This window comes from Chlamydotis macqueenii, chromosome Z (assembly GCF_036417535.1).
Source record: "Chlamydotis macqueenii isolate bChlMac1 chromosome Z, bChlMac1.mat, whole genome shotgun sequence".
Classification (NCBI taxonomy): Eukaryota; Metazoa; Chordata; class Aves; order Otidiformes; family Otididae; genus Chlamydotis; species Chlamydotis macqueenii.
This window is the reverse complement of record NC_141593.1, coordinates 12,226,552-12,248,850: the sequence shown is the minus strand read 5'-3', so window position 1 is coordinate 12,248,850 and position 22,299 is coordinate 12,226,552. Positions and strand designations below refer to the sequence as shown.

At 39.2% G+C, this 22,299-nt stretch overlaps 1 protein-coding gene and 1 long non-coding RNA gene across 5 annotated transcripts in view; one reads left to right on the top strand and one right to left on the bottom strand.

The window, feature by feature from the left end:
* Window positions 1-18,529, bottom strand: part of NIPBL (NIPBL cohesin loading factor) — a 168,595-nt gene extending 150,066 nt beyond the window's left edge. Inside the window, exon 1 of one of the 4 annotated variants that reach the window (XM_086770042.1) lies at window positions 18,172-18,529. The gene's annotated coding sequence lies outside the window, so the exon portion shown is untranslated. The remainder of the gene's footprint in view (window positions 1-18,171) is intronic. The other 3 variants (XM_086770041.1, XM_086770043.1, XM_086770045.1) reach the window with 3 other exon arrangements.
* A 175-nt stretch (window positions 18,530-18,704) lies between these two features.
* LOC147596261 (uncharacterized) lies at window positions 18,705-22,082 on the top strand. Its single transcript, XR_015261502.1, has 2 exons — window positions 18,705-19,395; window positions 19,611-22,082. It is a non-coding gene; the product is annotated as an uncharacterized LOC147596261 (long non-coding RNA).
* Window positions 22,083-22,299: the final 217 nt, after the last annotated feature.

Genomic DNA, 22,299 nt, shown 5'->3' with positions numbered 1-22,299 from the left:
TGATTTAAAGCATTTTTCCTTACTTTTTCAGTTCTAGAGAGTCAGAAGATCATGGCCCTGTATATAAACTATTTCTCACAACCACTCAACAGTTCTGAACTGAAACTAGTTCAATAAACTAGTCTGATTTTAATAACTTTCAAAACTCGTGCTCTACCTATTGTGGAGATAGTATTCCTGTTAGGGCAAACAAACTGATTAAACAAAGTAACTATTCAACAATTTAGGATAGGGCATGCACTGACCAAGCATGGTCACTTCTAATAAGTCCCCATACTCTGAAAACAGATACTAACTTAACTTCACGTTACCCACAAAAGCTTGTATGAACAGTCTTTATGCTCTCTAAGTACTATACTGTCAAATTTGTGCAACTAAATTGCCAGTTTTGCAGTACAAGAAATTGAAAATTCAGCTATAAAGTTATACTTCATTGACTACCATAATTTCCCTAGCTGGCCTTGATATAATTACGGCACATACAGTCTTTTTTTTTAAGCTTAAGGAAATATACATGAGTCATCTATATTTCATATAAATTAAATATATATGACTTCCCCCTTGAGGATGGGAAGTCATACAACCATGTGACCACTGTCCTGTCATACGAATCTGACAAAAAAAAAAAAAAAAAAGCACAGTAGATAGGGTTATGGATGAGAGGTGACAAAATTAACTACAGACACCTTAATCCTCTGTGTCTTGTATTTTCTAAATTCACATCTGGCAAACAGACAATTTTTGTTTGATAAATGAATATTTTTTAAAATCCACATTAGGGTCAAGACAACTAAACATCCTCCAAAGTCCTAGCCACTTCCTGTAACTTCTTAGTAAACCTGCCTATTTAGTAAAATTTAAAACAATCCATGAGATCAAAGTTGTCTAAGGGTCTCTGAAGTGGACAGTGATAGGATCTAGAAAATAAAAGGAAAAACAATAAGAACATGTAGGACCTGGAAGAGATCTTAGTACAGCTGCTATCTTATACATGTACAAAATGAGAAATCATTTGATAGCCAGAAGTTCAAGAACATTATTCAGATTACAATACAGTATATAAGACCCCTACAAATAAAGGGAAGAGATACTGGTGAAAATCCTACTTCCCTCACCATTAATGGCTAGAAGAAAAGGATTTATGCAGATTCTCTCTCCCAGACAGCTGTCCATTAAACTGAATGAGAATTCTTTACATTGGAAGGTTTCACCAAAAACTGTCATTTGTCAAAGTGGACACAGCTTAGAAGACATCTCCATTTAAATAGACTTTATTTTAAAATAACAGAACTAAGGTGCTTCAGCTTTATACCACTACAATATTTCTAAAATAAAAACACTTCAACCCCACTCTAACTTAAGGTCTAGTACACATTGATTTTCTTTTTTTCCCCACAAATATCACTATGTTGTTTTCAAATGTTAATTTAAGCATTTTTACTGACATAACTTTTCATCAGAGATACCACTGTCTTTGCTATACAGTGTAATAAAAATCTGTACAACATACCATAAAGTTAGCAATAATGTGAACTAGTGTGAAAGTTAAATACAAGTTAAGCAAATAAGACAACACATGAACACATGCTAATCCATATTTTCCCAAAAGCCAAGGAAATAAGAGGTGTATTGAAACAAAAAGATCCATGCAGTTACCTGTTCTATTACACTGAAATTTACAAATTGTTAGCATCTTCCAATCAGCCAAAACATTTCTCAGGATCTATTTTAGTAACACATTTTGACAGTCAGTATTCCTAAATCATTTATAAATACTTTTAATCAAACACTGCAATACCATAAAACAAATTATGGCAAATCAACAAACATGCCCCCTCAGAAAACCGTCAGAAATCAAGTTTTCTCCCGCAAACCTACCCAACTCACCCAAGCCAAAATACGCCTATTCGTATTTTGCAAGGTGAGAAAGAGACTAAGCCTTTCCATCTTCTTCACATTACACGTTTGCAAAGCTCTCATTTGCTAATCTGTTACAACGCACAAACCAGCAAAAGACAGTTTCACTCATACTCCACCCAACCAACCTCTTCTGTCAATGCTCCAAAGTAAAACAAGACAAGAAAGATTTTTACTTCCCCCCCACCTCCAGAGCAGTCTTCCTATACGGCTTCTTCACTGGCTTAGGGGAGCTGGTGATTAAACATCCAATATCACAACTCGGGGGACGGTGGGAGAGGGGAGAAATGGGCAAGCCTTTATTAATACAAAAGGATTACACTTTTTTTAAAAGTAGGATATTTAAACTAACATTACAGAAATGCAAAAATCTAAGCCTCAGTACAAGAACAGTCTGTTTTAGAATCACAGAATCTTAGAGTAGTTTGGGTTGGAAGGGATCTTTAAAGGCCATCATGTCCAACCCCCCTGCAAGGAGCAGGGACGTGCCCAACCAGATCAGGTTGCTCAGAGGCCCCTCCAACCTGGCCATCCAGAGATGGGGCCTCCACCACCTTTCTGGGCAACCTGTTCCAGTGTTCTACAAGCCTCGTCGTAAAAAATGTTTTCCTGATGTCCAGTCTAAATCTACCTCCTTCTATTTTAAACCCATTACACCTTGTCCTATCGCAACAGGCCCTGCTGAAGAGTTTCTCCCCATCTGTCAACTCTGTTTCCAACTTCAGTTACTGAAGTATTCATGTGGCCTTTTCAGAGAGTGTATTCTCATTACATCACATATAGAAGCTCTCACTTACAAAAGCAAGGAGATAATTATGTTGACAAATAAAAATAATGGCAAAAAAACTTACACAGTAAAAGAAAAAAGTGCTCTCAAGTTTACTTCTTCAAAGAAGTGACTGGTAAAATCTCAGAGAGGATAAATGCACTGCTATTACTTCCTTATTCATTAATATACACTTCCTTGGATAAGGAGTTGGCTGGATGGCCGCACTCAGAGAGTGGTGGTCAACGGCTCGATGTCCAGGTGGAGACCGGTCACAAGTGGCGTCCCTCAGGGGCCGGCCCTGTTCAACATCTTTGTCAGCGACATGGACAGTGGGATAGAGTGCACCCTCAGCAAGTTCGCCGACGACACCAAGTTGTGTGGTGCCGTCGACACGCTGGAAGGGAGGGATGCCATCCAGAGGGACCTTGACAGGCTGGAGAGGTGGGCCCGTGCCAACCTCATGAAGTTCAACCAGGCCAAGTGCAAGGTCCTGCACCTGGGTCATGGCAATCCCAGGCACAAATACAGGCTGGGCGGGAAATGGATTGAGAGCAGCCCTGAGGAGAAGGACTTGGGAGTTCTGGGGGATGAGAAGCTTAACATGAGCAGGCAATGCGCCCTTGCGGCCCAGAAGGCCAACCGCATCCCGGGCTGCATCAAGAGAAGCGTGGCCAGCAGGTCAAGGGAGGTGATTCTCCCCCTCTACTCTGCCCTGGTGAGACCCCACCTGGAGTACTGTGTCCAGTTCTGGAGCCCCCAGCACAAGAAGGACATGGACCAGTTGGAGAAGGTCCAGAGGAGGGCCACGAAGATGATAAAAGGGCTGGAGCACTTTTCCTATGAGGACAGGCTGAGAGAGTTGGGGCTGTTCAGCCTGCAGAAGAGGAGGCTCCGGGGAGACCTGATAGCGGTCTTCCAGTACCTCAAGGGGGCCTACAAGAAAGATGGGGAAAGGCTGTTTAGTAGGGCCTGTTGTGATAGGACGAGAGGTAATGGTTTTAAAATAGAGGGCGGTAGATTTAGATTAGAAATTAGGAAAAAATTTTTTACACTGAGGGTTATAGAACACTGGAACAGGTTGCCCAGAAAGGTGGTGGAGGCCCCATCTCTGGAAGCGTTCAAGGCCAGGCTGGATGAGGCTCTGAGCAACCTGACCTAGTCAGGGATGTCCCTGCTCCTTGCAGGGGGGTTGGACTAGATGACCTTTGAAGGTCCCTTCCAACCCTAACCATTCTATGATTCTATGATTCTATAATATAAGACAAATACTTTTTTTCATTATTTATATAAGTCACATATTCCAATGAGAATGCCAGTCATCAGCTAATGACTGAAAAAGCAGAAATTGTATTTTCCCATTTCTGAATTTATTTCTGTGAGCTGCAGATATCATTTTATTGATTAAATAAAAATCCACATCCATCCTATAAATACATCCCTAAATTCTAAACTGATATGCTATAACAAAAAAAAGGAGCACGCCTTAGGCTCGTAAAACAGTTCCAAGTTACTGACTGAACAGCCCAATGTTATGGGTATGGAGAATGCCCACAAACTGCTCCATGAAGGTTAGATCAGTCCTCACAGGGTGATGCCAAGACAATCCACACCAAATCCTTCCACCCCTGTCTGTATCCAACCCACAGAAGTTCTGTGTACTTTATTCTTCAAGAACTTCACTCCAAAGGACAATCATCATCTTTTCTTAAGCATCTAAAACTCACTACTCAGGAAAAGAGAGCTAAATATAGCCCTCAATTTCTCTGAGGCTTTAATACAAAGCTTTCTGCTACAGAATTCAGATAGCACTATTGTCCTGGCTGCTGCTAAGGTAAAGGTGAACTGTGGCCCATATGCTACAGATACATGGAAAACCACAACTGACTGTACAAATATATCAAATTAATAAACAAACTGAAGACCAGATTACTCAGACACGTTTTTTTTTTTTCAGTAGAACTTATATAATTGCATGCTGAGCATTTCATTTTCATAACTTGTTCAACTGCAACAATTTGCAATGAGGTATTCCTTTTCCCTTGTGGAAAAATCCATGGGGATGGATTTTAAAATGCAGATGAGTTGTATTTGTAGTGTCACAAAAAGTTTTATCTATGTTGAAAAAAAAAAAAAAACATAAAAACCCCTCCGAAATTGGATTATCCTAACTGTATCTTTTAATTACTTAAAAACTAAACACTTTGAAATATCCTAATATAAGCATGCTATGTATTTCAGGTCATCCTGTTATGAGAAAAACACCGTTACAGCTGTTTGCCTACCATAATTCACTGATGAATGAAAATGAGTATGTACATGGTAAGATGTAAACCACAGCACTGCTATAAATATATTTGTAAGGCAGTACCTGTAAGGGAAAACTAAAACTGATCTTTACAGTCTTCCCTGAGATGCAGGCGATAACACTCACCTTTTAGAGGGAGCTCAATTTTTCTACAATGAAACATTATTTCACAAGTCACAGGCTTATTTTGGAGAAGAGTCGCCGTTCTCTGCAGCTTTGCTATTGTAGAAGGGATAGAATCAATGTGCTTTTTTTCCAAACTGGAAATTACTTTCACACAAAGGAAACTCAGAGGCTACACATCTTCATGGGAATATTCTGGCAATACAGCAGCATTAAAAATGAAGCATAATACCCCTACAGTTTCATTCACACGCCATTTGAACAGAAACCAGAAGCAGCTGAAATGCTGCTTGAACTATGAGCAGGCCTCAACTACCTTAAACTTGCATCAAGACTGGGAGTAGCTAGTTGTCAGTCTTTCCTTTTTACATCAGATGCCAAGGCACCTATACAGGTCCTTTGCTAGCTATTCATCCAGGCCATCAAACTAGTGAGTTTTCCAATAGTGTAATCACTAACTTAACCACCAACCTCTGTGATAAAACATACAACTGAGAGCAGAGCAACTAAGTAGCGGCAAGAAGGAAAAGATCTGTTCCTGTGGCAACCCGCTGTTTACCTCTGAGAAAAAAAAAAAAAAAAAGAAAAAGAAAAAGAAAAAAAAAACCAAAACAAACCCACCTCTCCACATTAAACTTACAGGACATGATCCAGGGACATATCTCGATTAATAATCCTTTTTTTCTCTTTAACAGTTGCCATGGGAGACCATAAATTACAGCTTGTAGAACCACAAGTGGCCTTCCCAGGCCACATGTTTGACATTATTGTCTGCATGCTTTGGCACACATGATAATATTTATGTCTGAGATACAAATTTATACTGACAGTAGTATTCTGTATAGTACTAAACTACTATCTCACATAATCCAATACTCATTTACATCTGTGTTTTCCAGGTTCATACTACAAGGAACCTGAGCTCCCCTCACTGCTAATTATTCCTAATGTTCACTCACAGCAAACATCCTCTTTTAGATCTTCTAGGACACTGGCTGTCAAGTAGGTATTTCTTATTTCTGAAAGACTTCAAGGCAAATTTTCAAACATGACCCTGTCCTTTTCAGTGGACAGGTATCCGAGTCCTTACTCAATCATATATATAAGCCTTTTACACAGGTGATTATACAAAATTCTTTTAAGTTATCTGAAGCTAATTAACATCTACATTAACATACTATTGATAAGTATGGTAGTAAGCTACATGAGTGCGGAATTCACTAAACTATGTTCAGAAAGTTACCGGAAAGAAATCACAAGTGGGAGCCTATCACTACGTCTTAGCAATTCGCACTCCAGGCCACAACCCACCCCATCCCTCCAAAACACAAACATCTTTAACCTACAACGATCACAACATGCTTAACAATTATTATGACAAAACCCCAATTAACCACAGAACAATACTAAGTAACTATGACAGAACCATTAAAGCTACTATTGGTCTTAATAGGGTAAATAAAATCTACAAAAACATTATAGATTATTTAAAGAAAACAAAAAATGCCTAAATAGTCTTGTGTGCATCAAGACTATTTACTACTATACTCACTGAGTTCAGTGAATAAATATTTTACTGTACTTAAGCACCCTAACATTTAGGGACTAAGCTATTTAAAGGCCAGCTGAAATTCTAACGTACTTTAGGTAGCAAATATGTTTATATCTATCAAATTCAAGTAATTATACCTATGTAAACCCACTGAAGGCAATTCACTTGCAGAAATAGAATTTTAAAGCATTTTTTGACAAACAACTAATGAACCTGCACAAAACTTGATTTACAGCATATTCATTCGTCATAATCATGCACATGAAACTAAACTGAATTCTTTCTAACAAGGTAAATGTCACTTCACTATTAAAACTTATAAGTTCTGTACAGGAAATGTAATGTCTTCAGTAACTGATACTGTTTCTATAGAGTCACCTTTAAAACTAAAGTACCTCTATCTTCTAATTTTTAGTTGTTTTTCATTACAAAACAGCATAAGCATATAAGCTTCATCATCATGGAACTGATAACTATTTTAAACAAGAACAGAAAAACCTTATCTGCTTCTATCTATAACAAGCTTTATGATATAATCTAACAGGCTTTCAAAATCAGTGTATTTCACTGATTTTTCACCCATTTTTCATCCAAAACACTTGTTCAAATTTACACCTGTATCAGTAATTAGGTGCAGGTTGGACACCTTCAACAGTTCTGTTTCAGACAAATACTGCTCCTCACAAAATTCACACAGGGTTATATGGAGTGTCAGCCACGTTTGGGCAAGTTGATTAGCCCACACACTCAAGTTACTGTGCATCGGCTGACTTTCAGTAATTGTGCATACATACTTAATCCACGAAAAATGCAAACTAGTTCAACCTTCCTCAGTCAGCAATAGAACATGGTTAAATTAAATCAAGTTATGTGCAATTACGACAGGCTACATATAAACAATTGAACACTCATTGCAGCTGAGCATGCAGTAACTTCAAATTACCAGGCCTTAACAAGTTATGTTAAATCCTCAGAAGTCCATCTACAGACCTTTTTATAAGATTTCATTGGCTAATTATTTATCAAGATGTGATTAAGACTTTGCTTAATCCCATGACATCATATGTCGACTTTGAGCCTAGAAAAATGATTTGTCAGGAATAAACACAAACATTTACAGAAAAAGAGAACTCCTATTCTGAAGTCTACTAATTCAATATAATCATTTAATATGGCACTAAATTAAGTAAGTAGCTTTCATTATTCTTTCTCCAGGTTGCAGGCTAAGATTACAGTGTGACGTGAAAATTGAGAATGTTTACCTTCCAGTATTATGATGGCCTGTTCATGTCATAATATTTACAGAATAACAGACAAAACATTTTTTAAACCATATCATTTTTAATTGTAATTTCTCAGATATTTTAATGGTATTTTCCACAGTAAAATTAATTATCTATTTCTGTAAATAACATGACTAAATTTTACATTGTGCTAGATAGAAGCAGAGGGAATTACTCCAATGAGTAAGTATGCAAAGCCATAACTCTAAATAATCTTTTATAATAGCGACCCTAGAGTGAATAGTGTGTTCCTACAAGTCTCTCAGCCATCAGTCAGCTAAATTATCACCATGAAAGTTCACCTATAGCTTTTCTTAAGTGTATGTCAGAACTGCCACTACTTTTGCAGAACTAAGCAGCTCAATACTTGTTTTACACCTAACCCTGCACAAGATCTTCAGAGTTGGGAAGTCCAATCATACACATACTTTGAACGTGCCTAACACACAAAACTGATTACTTTGTACTGTGTATTAGCCACTGCCTCCAACTCTTCACTCAAAATCTCATCAGGACAGAGGAAAAACATTTGCTTAGAAATCAGACACACAGAATCTAAAATCCTCTTCAGGAGCAGGAGGTTCAAACTCGCATTTGTCACTACCCACCGGAGTCTTTGACTGGCTCTAAGATTTTATGCGGTAGTGAGCATTTCCTTCTTTTGTTGAAGTAGTACTACATCACAGTGCGAAGAAAATTAATTAGAAAAGGGAAAAAGCCTGGAAGAGAGAATATGATTATCAAATAAATTGATTTAAACTGTCTTTCAGGAGGTAAAAATCTCTCCAACGTTTTCTATTGACTAACCAATATGGATCCCTTACTCAGCACCACAGAAGCCGAGTTCCATTTTGCATGCATCCATTTTGATTTACACTCAGGGGCTGACCTGTTCAACAACAGTATCACAACAACAAAGTCCCTATTTGATCTCACTCCAACTCCTTTTTATGATGCAGAAATCAAAAATTTTACTTACTGCACTATGACAGCTGTTTTACAAGGCAATGCTTAAAAAGATATTCTACTAAATGAATTTCTGTATGTTAAAATTCATAGCATTAAAAATGCTGAAGACCTGACTTTAAAAACCCTCTACAACAGAACACTCAAAACAGAAAAGCTGACATCAACAAACACTCAAACATTACTTTTCCTGTGCATCAACACAAAGCTTTCTAGACTTCTACCAGGAAGTCCCACACCCCTAGGCTGAAAGATCACATTTGCAAAGTCTATCAAAAGTTCATAAACGCCTCTTGTGCCCAAGAATTCTGACCAGTCCTTGGATTATATAATTTTGTAACATTCCCCTCCCACCCTCAGGCCCAATCTTCATTCAGTTTACAGGAAGGATTTGCTGTGGAAATGAATCAGAGGCTATTCATACAGCTGCAAGGTCTGTAGCATACATGACTCTCCAACTTCAAGTGAAAATGAAAGAGAAGTACAAAGGGAAAGAGGCCACAGATCAGATAGCAGGAAACAGAAAAATGCCACTCTTGGGAATCTCGTTCTGTTTCTGCTACTAATGGTAAATATTTCTGTGTTCCCTTCTCCCTGCATGCTCTGAAGCCCAATTTCAAGAAGAACTGATTAGTCATATTTGTAACCAAAATTAAAAAAATGTGTTCTAATATTATCACACATGTTATGATGTAAAAAAAAATCCAGGTTAATTTAAAAGTCAGGTCCTACAGTTGCTCCAGTTAGAGTTCCAAAGCTATAAAGACCAACATTTCAGTTGCCAACTTGCATGATTACACACTCACCTGAAAAACATTTAAAAAGTAAGTATTTGTGCAGCATTCCAATATTGCAATACATGCCACAGAAAAGCCTGGAAGGAAGTGAAGAATTCTATCTCTGGAGCAGGGTTTAATGTTGTAAAGTGAGTAAGGCAATGGACTACACACTGAACACCAAGGAAAAATCAACATATTTAATCATAAAAGATAGGACTGGAAGCAATCTCAAAGTCTATCCTTTCCCCAAGGCAGAATCAACAATATCTAAGATCAATCCTAGGAGACACTAATATAACCTGCTGTATTTTTTTTTAAATGCGTAAACAGCTCCATTAGGGAGGCTACATTCATTCCATGCAGTTAGCAAAACAGGCCTCATGTTCTAGGAAAAAAAAAATTGGTGACAGACTTAAAGACCACCACAGCGCATTCATAAAGATGTCAAATGCGGACTAAACAGGTAATCTGAACTATGGAATTCCCTACTATTTGCTCTTACAAGAAGTACTTCACATTTCTGAGCCTTTTTTTTTCCTATGTGATTTCCTCAGTTAAAAAAAAAAAAAAAGGCAATTCAAACAACGAATTCCTGTGTGTGAAATAATGCTTCTTTGCCCAGTCAATCCTTGTTTTGTACTTCTGGTTTCTCAGGGATTTTTTTCTTCTTCCCCTCTCTAGTTTCTCTCAGTAGATACTTCCTACCCACTCCCATCCCTGAACTGCTTCCCTTGAGTATACACTCAATTTCAAAGTATCCTCCTATCTTGGCTTCTCGCTAAGGCTGTTTCACAGATCTTCCTGTATTTTTACTAAGGACACTTGTATCTGCCCCACCAGCTTCTTTATTCTTCTAGTTCAGTTATTACCTCCTTATAAACTCAAAGCTCCTACCCTCCTCCCAGTTCCTGCCTTTCAAACTCCCACTCCTGCTCCATTCTGTGTACGTTGGATTTCAGTTCACCTCTCTTCTCCTCCACGTGTTCACCTTTCCAGCCACCTGCAACCTCAGTACTTATCTTTTCCACATTCAAATGAATCAGCACTCCGCATAAGCACAGAATGGACACTAGAAAACTAAGAGTCTGTACCACATTTCGCTGCTTACCACTGTACTTACTAGGAAAGTCCTGTTGAATATTAAAAGAGTCAGTCAATACAGGACAGTCACTCAGCATGGAAGATTTCAGCCGAAATTACCAAAGTTTAGCAATGTCAGAAGTAAAATCAGTGCCTTTAAATGGTAAGTGTCAGGGAACTGAGAGAAGTCACTACCAGTCCTAACTATATAAAACAAGCAGGGAGCAACATGCATTCTTAAAGCTGACTACTAACTCTGTTAAGCTGCCAAATTTTAATAGGATATATGAAAGTCTTTCTATGTTACAGGTTATGCCTCTCCATGAGTTTTTAAGGAAACTGCCAGGAAGAACCAATCGTCATTGAGCATGTTAGTGGAAGAAATTCCACCTCCCATTATTTAAAAAAAAAAAAAAAAAAGAAAAAAAAAAAAGGAAAACTGAGCATCCATGTAGTAAAAAGCAATTGTATCTCCTCAGTTTGAACTAGAAATTTAAAAAATAAATCATCACGCAGACTTTAAACTTTCCCTTCAGGAATAAAAATAAAAATTAAAAAAATCAAAGTCGAACTGATTTTAGATCTCCACAAAGTACTCCCCATGAGTTCTCACCACAATCTTATTGAAGTCTTACCAACATTTTCCCAGCTTTTAGACTACAAAAAGCAGGTTCCAGATTATTTTTTTCTGCAGGTGCTAAGGTAGCTCCTATATGTAGCATCTGATGAGGGCTCTCTAAATTCACCACCATCCCTCCCATCCTTAATATCCAGAAAGTATACCTGAAGAAAAAGAGAAAGCAACATACCTGAATGGAAAATAACATGCAAGAAAGGGGGACAGTCTCTATTAAAACCTAAGACTTGAAGAGAAAATTTCAGAAAGAAAGTATTTGTAACCTCATCCTTTCTAAACACCTGGTCAACACAGAGAAGAGAATGCAAGCTCAAACATCAGAGACACGGGTTGCACTATCACAGACACATGTTTACATTCAAGGAGTTTAATTATATTTAAAACAAAAAAAAAAGAGAGAGAGAAAAAAAAATGTTATTCCTAGAAAACCAAGCAGTAAGGTATTAAGAAATATTGGAATTATGGTTGCTTACACCTACAATTTAGTCCCCTGTATATTATTAAATTCATTCAATTATGAATGAAATATTCATTCATTAAATATCAAACACTTTTTTGTTATTCACAGGATCTCAACCTCCTATATGGCACATGATATACATCACAAAACAACTTGGAATCACAGAGTAAAAGGAGATGCCTTCTGCAGGACATTGCAATTTTTTGCTAAGGACTCTGAATAAAATGTAGTTAATAAATTCCATTGACTAAAAACAGTTTCCCATTCAAGAGCTCTCTTGCTGTAAACTGCAGAAAACCCCACCAAACTTATTTTCACAGAAAATTTTCATCACAAGTAAAGAAAGAAAAAAGAAAGAAAGATTAAAAAAAAAAAAAAGACAAGACTGAGCACTACTTATTCAACCTGTCCTGTAATATACTCGGCCTCTGGGCCACACCTAGAGCATATGACATAAAAAGCCATAAGGGGAGAAAAAAAGCTCAAGAACTTCTCTGCCTGATACACATCAGGCATTTGGACCTGGACTTCCTACATCCCAAAAGCAGTGTTCTGGTCAGGAATACACTTACTGCACCTCAGAATGGTCTTGCTTTCTTAACAGAGCCATACAGCTGCCCAACAACAGATAGACACTGCAGCGAAATTGTCCAACTGCTAGGCTGCAGAGGTTTCTGTTCAATCCATTTATATCAACTGCATCGATTATCAGTTTAACAGGCAGAGTTTTATCCCTAACAGCCAATAACCAATGCTTAGGATACCCTCCAGGTTTGCTAGTTCCTGATAGAAGTTAACAGAGTAACATCTTTAATCTCTGTCACCAATATCGCAGGAAAACCATTTAATTACTTGCAGGATCTGGGTTACTATCTAGTTGTTGTCCCTGTTCTTCCCAATAAAACTTCCAGAGATTTTAGTTGCTTCACAATATAGAGGGTGATTCCTTTTAATTTTTCAGAACAAGAAATCTATTCTTGTCCAGTTGTTGGCATTATTAAGACAGCTGAAACTTAACAGATGTTCAAGGACATAAGCAGAAAAACGATTCTATACTTCTCAGGGATCCAGCAAGAAAAACAAGGAGCCTGATAAGTTGAAATGCAGTGTGTCTGCAACCACAAATAAAGCCAAAGAAAACAACGTTACAAACTTACTAAGTGCTGTAAAGTAATTAAGTATCTGAAGAATAAAGCGTGTCAAATTACATAAAGCACTTCTAAAACTCATTCTTCTGACTCAGTTTCAGTCTTCTATCTGTATAATGGAAATAATATTTTATATATGTGCAAAAAAAAAAAGTTCTCTAATGTTTTTGATGCATAGATCCTTAAGGTAACTCCTACAATTTCATTGTAACGGACAAAAACACTTCAGCATCAGATTTGGATGTATACAGCAGGTAACACAGCAGCAGGCTGCACACTGAATGACAAAGAAAAACTAATATATAAACTAGGTTGTAACAGTAAAACAGTCAGCTGGCATTTCCCATGTACTGTATGAGGCACTGAACCAGGGCTGCGAGGGTAAAGGGGAATACAATAATCTGGTTAAAGGCCCAGCAGAAGGAGAAGGGGGCTGGATTACATTTGTTTCTGTAATCTTAGTCTGCTGTTGCCTTGTCTGAGTCACTTACTTAGCAGCCTGGCGTTTTTTAACACTGTTCCTCCAAAATGCATTGCATGTCTGCACACATACACTGCTACAAAATCCAGAAGTGCTTCAAATCAAACCACAGCAATAATCTGAAAAATTAAAATATCTACTCATATAAAGAATTTTGAGATCTCTGATTGGAAAACCACTTAGAATCAACTGATAAAATAACAAAGGCCTTAAAAATAAACTTTTCTGCAATTTTTATGACTTTAACATGAAAAATGGTCTTCAATCTTTATGGTTTTTTGAAGTTATTTGTGTAGTCACTTTCAAGTACAGTATCAACAACCACATTCAGTTTGACTGGAATTCCTTTTAGTTTCTACATACAGTTGCATCAAAATCTTTTCTCCTCTCCCTTTTGCTAGGGAGATTTTCCCCAGTGAATAGTAGGGATAGGAAGTGAAACACAAATCATAGGTCCTGCACAAGCTCCTCAAACACAACTTCCTCACTCCTGGGGTGCAGCAGATGTTAATATAAAGCACTTCTCTCACACAAGAGAGACCCTCCTGACTTCGAGGGTCAGGATCAGCTAAGAAATATGCTTGTAGTACTAAGAAACTAAAACCACAAATATACATTAATTATATTAAAAGTTTTTAGAATATAAGCCTTTAACAATTGTGATTTCAAAAGGACTTCCTTTTTTTTTTTTACTCTTAAAAAGGATAATTCTTTTACAGGGTTATTAGCCATAATACAAAGGTATCACCAAATTCAAGCATTTCCTTGTAGGTATCTCTGTGCAACTAAGAGTTTACCACTGCTGATGATTCAAAATCAGAAGCTAAACTAACTTGTACTATTTCTAATAAAGGCATATGAAAGGCAAGACTGAAAATAAACCGTATAATACTAAAATTGCCATTTTGTTCAACTGTTAAATATTTCTGGTGATTTATTTGGAGACACTAAATAGCTACTCTAACACGGGGTGACCCACCTCATACCTACCAGATACACAACTCTAAATCTACCACTAGTCACATTTTTCCAATTAAGTATGACCATAATTGTTGTCAAAGTATTCAAACATTCACAGATACCACACACTCCCCTAGAAACATTTCTAGAAAGCATAAATTTCTGAAGTCTTGATTTTTTTCCTGGGTCTAGATATTCAGAATAGAAGTGTATTTCTTCCTTCTAGTTATAGCAATAATCCACTAACTTAAAATTTATTGTGCAGTATTTATGAAGAGAATGTTAATATAAATTCAGTGTAATGACTTTAACACTTTGTAATACAATATACACAAAAAACGTATCTCACTTGTCGCTGAACACACAGAAAGTTGCAATAGGAAGCTTTTTATACCGGTCCCTGGCTCAAATGAATTCACACTTCAACTGTTTTTAATCTAGTATTCTTCAAAATACAGTTTATTTATATTGTAGAGGAATATATACATGAAACATTTAGGATTAAGGCCGTATTACCTTAATCATCATACAAACACAACAACAAAAAAGAAGTGTCTCTATCCCAAGGAAACTACTATCTATTGCCCTGATACTACAAGAAGAGGCATAACAAACACTAACGTACATGGAGTCTCAAATGTGCAATGAGGCTGCACAGGGGTATACGTACTCTTAGGCCTAACAGGAATCTGCAAAGGGTCTTAGTGATGTAATTTTGCTTCTCTGAACCTGTTCTGTTTCTCCTAAATCAGAATGTAAACATCTCAAATGTAAAAAATAAATTACTTTACTGCTATGTCTGTTCCTATACCTTTATTTTTAAAAGTATAAAAACAGCTTTAAAAGACAGTAAAAGGCTTCAGGGAAAGATTTTATTTATTTTTTTTTAAAATAACTTCAGGTAAAATATTTAAGAAGTTGAGAGGGAAAAAAAAAGCTGTACATAGGAAACAAACTCAAAATGTACAAGGTAGTCAAAAGTACAAAATAAAAGATAACAAGAAGAAAGTATTTTCCTCTTTGAGTTAAAATAATTGTTACAACTAACATTTTGAGAATAATTAATTCTGTATTACAATAACATGAATAAAACAACTACATCTTCCTTAAGCAGCTAGCTGTTGTGATAAACAGTGGACCAGTATAAGCTCCTAACATTAGGGAAAAAGAAGTATGAAAGTCACATAGTTCTGCTTCACAAACAGACACGCACACTTAATTGTGTTAAAAAAATACAATCTAAACCAAAAGTAAGTCATCTTATAAACACTTCCCCATTAAGTATTTCTGTATATTAAATGTATTTCTTCTGAGATAAATAAATTTACAACTACATAAACATAGCGATAAAGCAACTAATTCAGGGTTAACTACACATGGCTCAGAAAAACAAAATCAAAAACCTCATTACAAATCACAAATAGACAGCATCTTAAATTTCCCTCTGTAAATATGCCTATTTTTCATGCCAGAAAAGTGCATGCTTTCTGATTTAAAAAAAAAAAAAAAAGGCGCCATAAACACAACCCTGGAAAGATAAACTTGACAGGAACCACATAACTACAGTAGCTCATTTCCTGCTCATATCTAGTCTATTTAAAGCAAACCTCCTCAAATGAAAAATGAGTCAGAGAAGTTCACTACTCTTAGTTTAACAAACTCATTTTTGTTAAAATGAAGAGCTGTTTGAAACAGACGACAGAAGAAACGCTAGAGCTAATGTCGCTTCCTGATGATGAAAACTACCCAAGAACTACAACTACTTCTGCACAGTCCTTTCTTTCCTGTTAAAGCATAGTTACACTCGGCCCCTACGCACGCTACAGACCAAAAGAAAATAGCGATTCTGTTGTTACACACTGAAATAGGAGCAGTTAAGAGACAACTAGCGGCTCCCTCTGCAATTCACAAAGTTTAAAAATAAAAAGCTGCTTTTTCGAAGTGTAAATGGTTCCTCTCCACGCACGTAGGCCTGAGGCCCTGTTGCAAACAGTGTCTAACAGGACCAGGCAGCACAAAGACAGGAATGGGAGATTAGTGGGAGGGAGGGAGGCCGGGATTGGGGCTCAGCAGGATCTTCAGGCTTTTTAAAATTCAAACTGCTCCCTGACCAATACAAATCATGGACACGCTACTGACTACTACACGGATTTACAGCATTAAAAACACGCCTTCTACGTGACAGCTATATTAACTTCACCCTTTTAAACACGTATCAGGGCACTCGGAGGCACGATAGCACAGTTTTATTATGACTCTAAACACAATACACCAGAAAGTTACTCTAGTAGATACACTAGCCACTTACTATTACAACAGATCTGCCTGAACAACTAAAAAAAACCTGCTGAAAAATAGACAAATTATGTAATGTTGATAGTTGTTTGCCATTTGCAAATTACCTTCCTATATGAGAGATGAAACTTAGTATCTTAAAATTTCCCTCAATACATAATTTCTACAGGAGTACTTTTATTAGTTCAGAGGATGTGTTTTAAATCTACCTGAATTTTTAGTAACACTCTCAAACTCTACCACACGTAAATCTGAGATTTACTTTACTGTAAATTAGCTACCATTTATTTATAAAGACCTGACACTTAATCAACAGTCATTTACAAAACACATTTGACCTGTTAAAATGACACCTAATTACATATTCAAACATCATGGACACAAACAGCCAATAACAACCTCAGGATCTCAAAGTGATATGGCCTGACAAGAAAGGATGACACTTTTTAAGCATTCCTCACTCTTCACTTAATTAAATTTACATTTGATTCTCAAGCACTTTGGGTAAGATCTCATCCTCACCTCGGTCCCTTAAATGTCATAAAACCAGCACTTTAAACACAACCCCTCTCCCGTTTTCTGATTCTTAGAAGCATAAAATAGTATTTCTTCCAAATTTAGTGCACATTCCTGTAATATATATAGCATAGACACCCAGATTGTCTGGAGTACCTGATACAACATGCTTGTCTATCTGTATTTCCTGGGTCTGCAGGTGTCCATGTCGTGTCAATCATCCCACAAGCGCTAGTTTTATGCTATAAATATACTAAGTGATTAACACACTAATCAATCACTACATTATTTAGAGACTAAACCTCTGTACGTGATAAATCCATCTGCATTCGAACTTTTGAATGTTCCGAAGGCAGCTGGTTAGAAGGATCAGGTAGTAGCGAAGAGAGGTGGTATTTTTGTTCCTGGCTATTTACATTGTCTCTCTTCCCCTATTCCTCCACTTACTCCTTCCCCACTTCAGAGGGCTGTCTGCGCTGGGACCTTCCTTCCTCGCCCTGGTGAAGTTGTAAATATGGCAAAGGATCAGCGCACATTTGCGGCTAATTGTATTGTTTCCTCCTCCTCCTGCTCCTCTCCGGGCTGAGGCCTGTCACTGAGAAGCCGCTCCGCCTTTCTAATCCCCGAGCTGGAGTAAAGGCGCTGGCCGGCGGGCCTGCGCTCTCCACCGGGCCCGGGCCTCCCGGCTGCCCGGGAGGAACCAATCTCCTCCGCCAAACCCGAGCCAGCAGGAAGGGGGGCTGCGAAATAAACACCTCCGGTTGCCACTTACTCCCCTCTACCCCGGATAACAGCTAATCCCCCTCTGCTCCCGGCAGCGCTGGGCCGCCTGGGCTCGGAGGCCCGGCCCGTTGCTGGAGAGGGCAGGGAGGGGAAGGGGAGACAAGGAGGGGGGATTACCTGAGCAAATCGGCGTCTGAATCCAACGAGAATCCGAGAGAGGGGGAGAGAAATCCGCCCCCCTCCCTCCTCAGAGGAGCCGCCGCCGCCGCTGGGCCGCCGCCGCCGCCGCGGAGCAGGAGGAGGAGGGGAGATAATATAACAACAATAATCCGGGCCGGGAGGGGGGCTGGCTCCTCTTCCGTCTCCTCCTCAGTGCAGCGAACATGTAGAGCCGGGGGGTGAGCGGCCGAGACAAATCCCTTCCCCCTGAGCCTGCTTCACAACATCAACACGGGCCGGGCCGCGCCGAACCGGTTCCGAGCCGCACTCCGAGCCGCGGGGGAGCGGGGGGGGTGGCCAGGGAGGGGGGGGGCAGCGCTGCCAGGGACCCGCCGCCGCTCCCTCGGTGCCTGCGAGTGCCGGGGCCGGGGGAGGGGGCAGCCTGGGCACGGTGAGTCGGTACCGAGCGGGGGGGTTGGGGAAAGAGGAGGAGGAGGGAGGGGGGGGAAGGATCCTGTGTGTGTCTCTCTCGCTCCCTCTCAGAACAAAATGCCGACCGGAAGTGCAGCGGCAGGAATGACTCCCTCCACCGGCGCCAAACACCAACAGCCTCCCCCTTCCCTCCGCTGCCTCCTCCTCGCCCGCTCGCTCCCTCGCTCAACCAGCGCCGCTTCCGCCGCCGCCACTGCGCGGCTGGGCGCCGCGCCGCTCCCCTCCCAGCGCCGCCGCAGCTGGAGCGGCTCCTCCGCCTCGCCCGGCCTGGCGGCGGCGGGCACAGCAAAAGCTTCGCTGCGTGGCTGCCTCTCCCGTTCCCCACCCCTTCGGCTGCCGCCCGAGTTTCTCTTTCCTCCCCCCACCCCGCCCCGCTCTGATGTGCGGAACGAGAGCGGAGTTTACGCTTTAGGCCTGCGCTGAGAAGAAGGCAGCCAGCCATTTGTGAAGAAGTGACCGTTGAAAAAACCACACGTTTTGGGTTTTATTTTTGCCTTGTCTAAGGATGGTGGGAAGGAGGACTGCAAAAATGCCGCCTGGCGGGAGGCAGACCTAAAAAGGCGCCTTAAACCCACCCCACCGAGGCGGCAGTGTCCCCCGCCCCCCCCCAGCGGGCGAGCTGTGCCAGAGCCGGGGCGGTCGCTGGGTGACTGTTACCGGTCATGTCCGTTTCGGGGGGTGTCAGAAGGCCGCGTCGCAGGAACTGAAACACCCGACGCGGAAAGCGTTGCCGGGGCGAGGGATTTCCAGGTGGGTATAGCGAACTGGAGTGGCTTTTAAAAAGCACCTTTTTGGACCAGCCCGGGGGAACTTGCTGATGTTCAGGTGGAGGGTTCTTCGCCGGAGGCTGATGCTCCCCACCGCCACCAGATTTACTGGAAATATTTTAATTGTGAGTAGCGAAGGAGTGTTTGGAGAGACAGAATGTCCTAGTCTGAGGGATTTTCTGGTGTTCCTCTGTAGAGGTAAAACTGTGAATAACCATAGCACAGGACAACAGTGAAGAAGCATATACATCCGATGAATTAACTCTGTCTTTTCCTACTCACTTATGTCGTTTTGCTCCTCAGCACTTGGACAAAAATCCCTTGATTTCTAGAGGAAGCCTTGCTTGTCTCGTCGACTTCAGGATTCAGCCATGCCGTGGAACACAGCTGTTAATACCCTGCGACATACAAACACACCCCTTCAGCTCTGGATGGATATTATTTGCACAAAGGGAGAATATCTCACACCAACGCACCTGAATCTTTCCAAGGCTCAGGATTTCCTGAACGAAGCTCTGTCTTCAATACAGATTTAAAATGCCTCTCTCAAGCTTAAACACCTGTTAAATTCATAACGTTGGATGAATCAAAGTTTGCTTTACAACTGCATGTATTTTTGCTTGAAAGTACAGAAACGAAGATGGCACTGGAGAATACGGTAATTCAGTCCTGGAAGTACTAATACCTAATTGGTACATGCTCATGTAAGTTGAATGGAGACAGAGTAAACTGGGCTCTGAAAAAAATGTGTTATATATCTATATTTCAAGTTAATATAAAAGATCCCAATCCTCTAATTGTTTATGTGTTTACAACTTCAAGTTATCCATTTGAAATAAAGGGAAATAATTGCCGTAGCAAATGGGGTGTGTTCATAAGTTTATGCGCTTAATTTAATACAGTGTAACTCAAGGGGGAAAATATTTATTTTCTATTGATAATAAACTAAAGTTTAATGGACTACCTATTTGGAGTCCACATACCCATATGTATGTGGACGTACACACCTATGAATTCACAGGAAAATGTGATTCTAAAATGACAAAGCTGGCCCAGGAATACTACTTCAATCTACTTCAAACTGTTACCAATTCATGTTGATGGAGTCTTTCTATTATTTTAGTAATTTATATAACAATTTTTTTTTTCTTGATCGGTGACTTAGTGTGTAAATAAAATGTAAATACTGAAATTTTCCTTTTCAAACATCCAATGTGAATTAGCCAGTACAAACGTCATGGTAAGACACAATACTGGACTACTGTTTCAGTTAGAACTTTCCAGTGAGAATGTCACTGGACCATTTAATGCTTTTAAAATCCCATTCAACTAAAATAATTTGTAGAAATGGCTATTTTGCCAGAGTACTGTGATGTTATTACCTGCACAAGAAAACAACTAATTTAAATCACTAGTTGTTTTAGAAGGTGGTGTTATAACACACATAAGTGAATTCGGAATTTAATTTTTTCCTAAAGAGAAATTGATTATTTTTATTCCATTAGTTATTACTGTAATCCAGTTTTTAAAAGGAAAGATCAAATTCTTCAGCTGCATTCAGACAAGTGGTTCCTTGTATCCCTGTCATCTTCAAAGGTCCACTCACAGCAATTTATTGCAGAGTGGAGGCTCACTGTGTTCCTAAAAAATACTTTAGTATGCATGGGGTTCATCTCATTCTGCTTGAAATGGCCAGAAAAAGGGATAAAGAAAGTATTTCAGAATATTACCTGAAGACATATCAAGATACTATAAACCTTATTTCTGTTCCAGGTCTTAGTCATGGGGTGGAGTTAGCCCTAATTTGTATGGGAGGAGCTATGCAGTCATACAACCATGACTGTGGCTCATGAAGGAGCGTATAGTGCACTGAACAAAGCTGGTGGCAGTGCAGAGGAGGGCAAAGCTCTCTGAATTCCCCTGATAAATCCACACCTCTATAGTCCTGAAAATGAACTGCAAGTTTCAGGGTAAAGCTTTAGAACCTAATCCTACTCCCTTTGATGTCAAGGGAGAATGCATCTTTTGCCCTAAACAAGTGTCTGGGCTCCCATAAATCTAAGCTATTTGCACAGTCAGTTATTCTGAGACTCGTTTCCTGTCCTGCAGAGAATATTTTAAGGCAATTTTAAAAGGCAGGGATTAAAGATCTTCATTCAGCCAGTACTGGTTTTAAAATATATTCCTTGAGCAATTCTCACAAAATACATGGTAAGTAGGTACCTCTCTTGCTGCTGTTCAAAACTGCGTTCTGAGATAAGCTTTCTAGAGGCAACGGCAGTATGTGTGTATACACTACTGAAAATAGTGAAGAGACCTCTTTGCCCTCTTCATTCTGATGTTAATTTCCCTGACAGCTACCTGTTGTTATTCACCTTCACAAATTATGGACAGCATGTAATATTACAGTGAAAATACACCTGGCACCAATGTTTTCTTAGAGGTTGCTTGTAATTTGATTTTTTTTTTCTATAGAATGAATGAAAAATGTATTCTGCTTTTCCATTTTTTGTTTAAGAGCTGGTATAACATACAGGTACCTCTCATTTTAAGTTGTTAATGGGATGAACATTGTTATATTTTACCTTTTAGTAATTTACTGGTATTATGTATTTCTGGGCCAATTTTTAAAATAAATGTCATGTGTCAGTAAAATAAAAAATAACATTATTATTGTTCTGGTTTTTTTTCAGTAATTGAAAAGAGCTTTCCTATAAAATTTTGGGAGTTCACTATCTGAATGTAATATAGTAGAGCAATCAGCTATTATAAGTATTCCAATTATTTAGAATCTGGTGTTAAGGCTAGACTACAACAGCGAGTAGGAAGAATGTAATAATGAATACTGTATGACAAGTAATACAAATTTATGTTCTTTGCATTGACT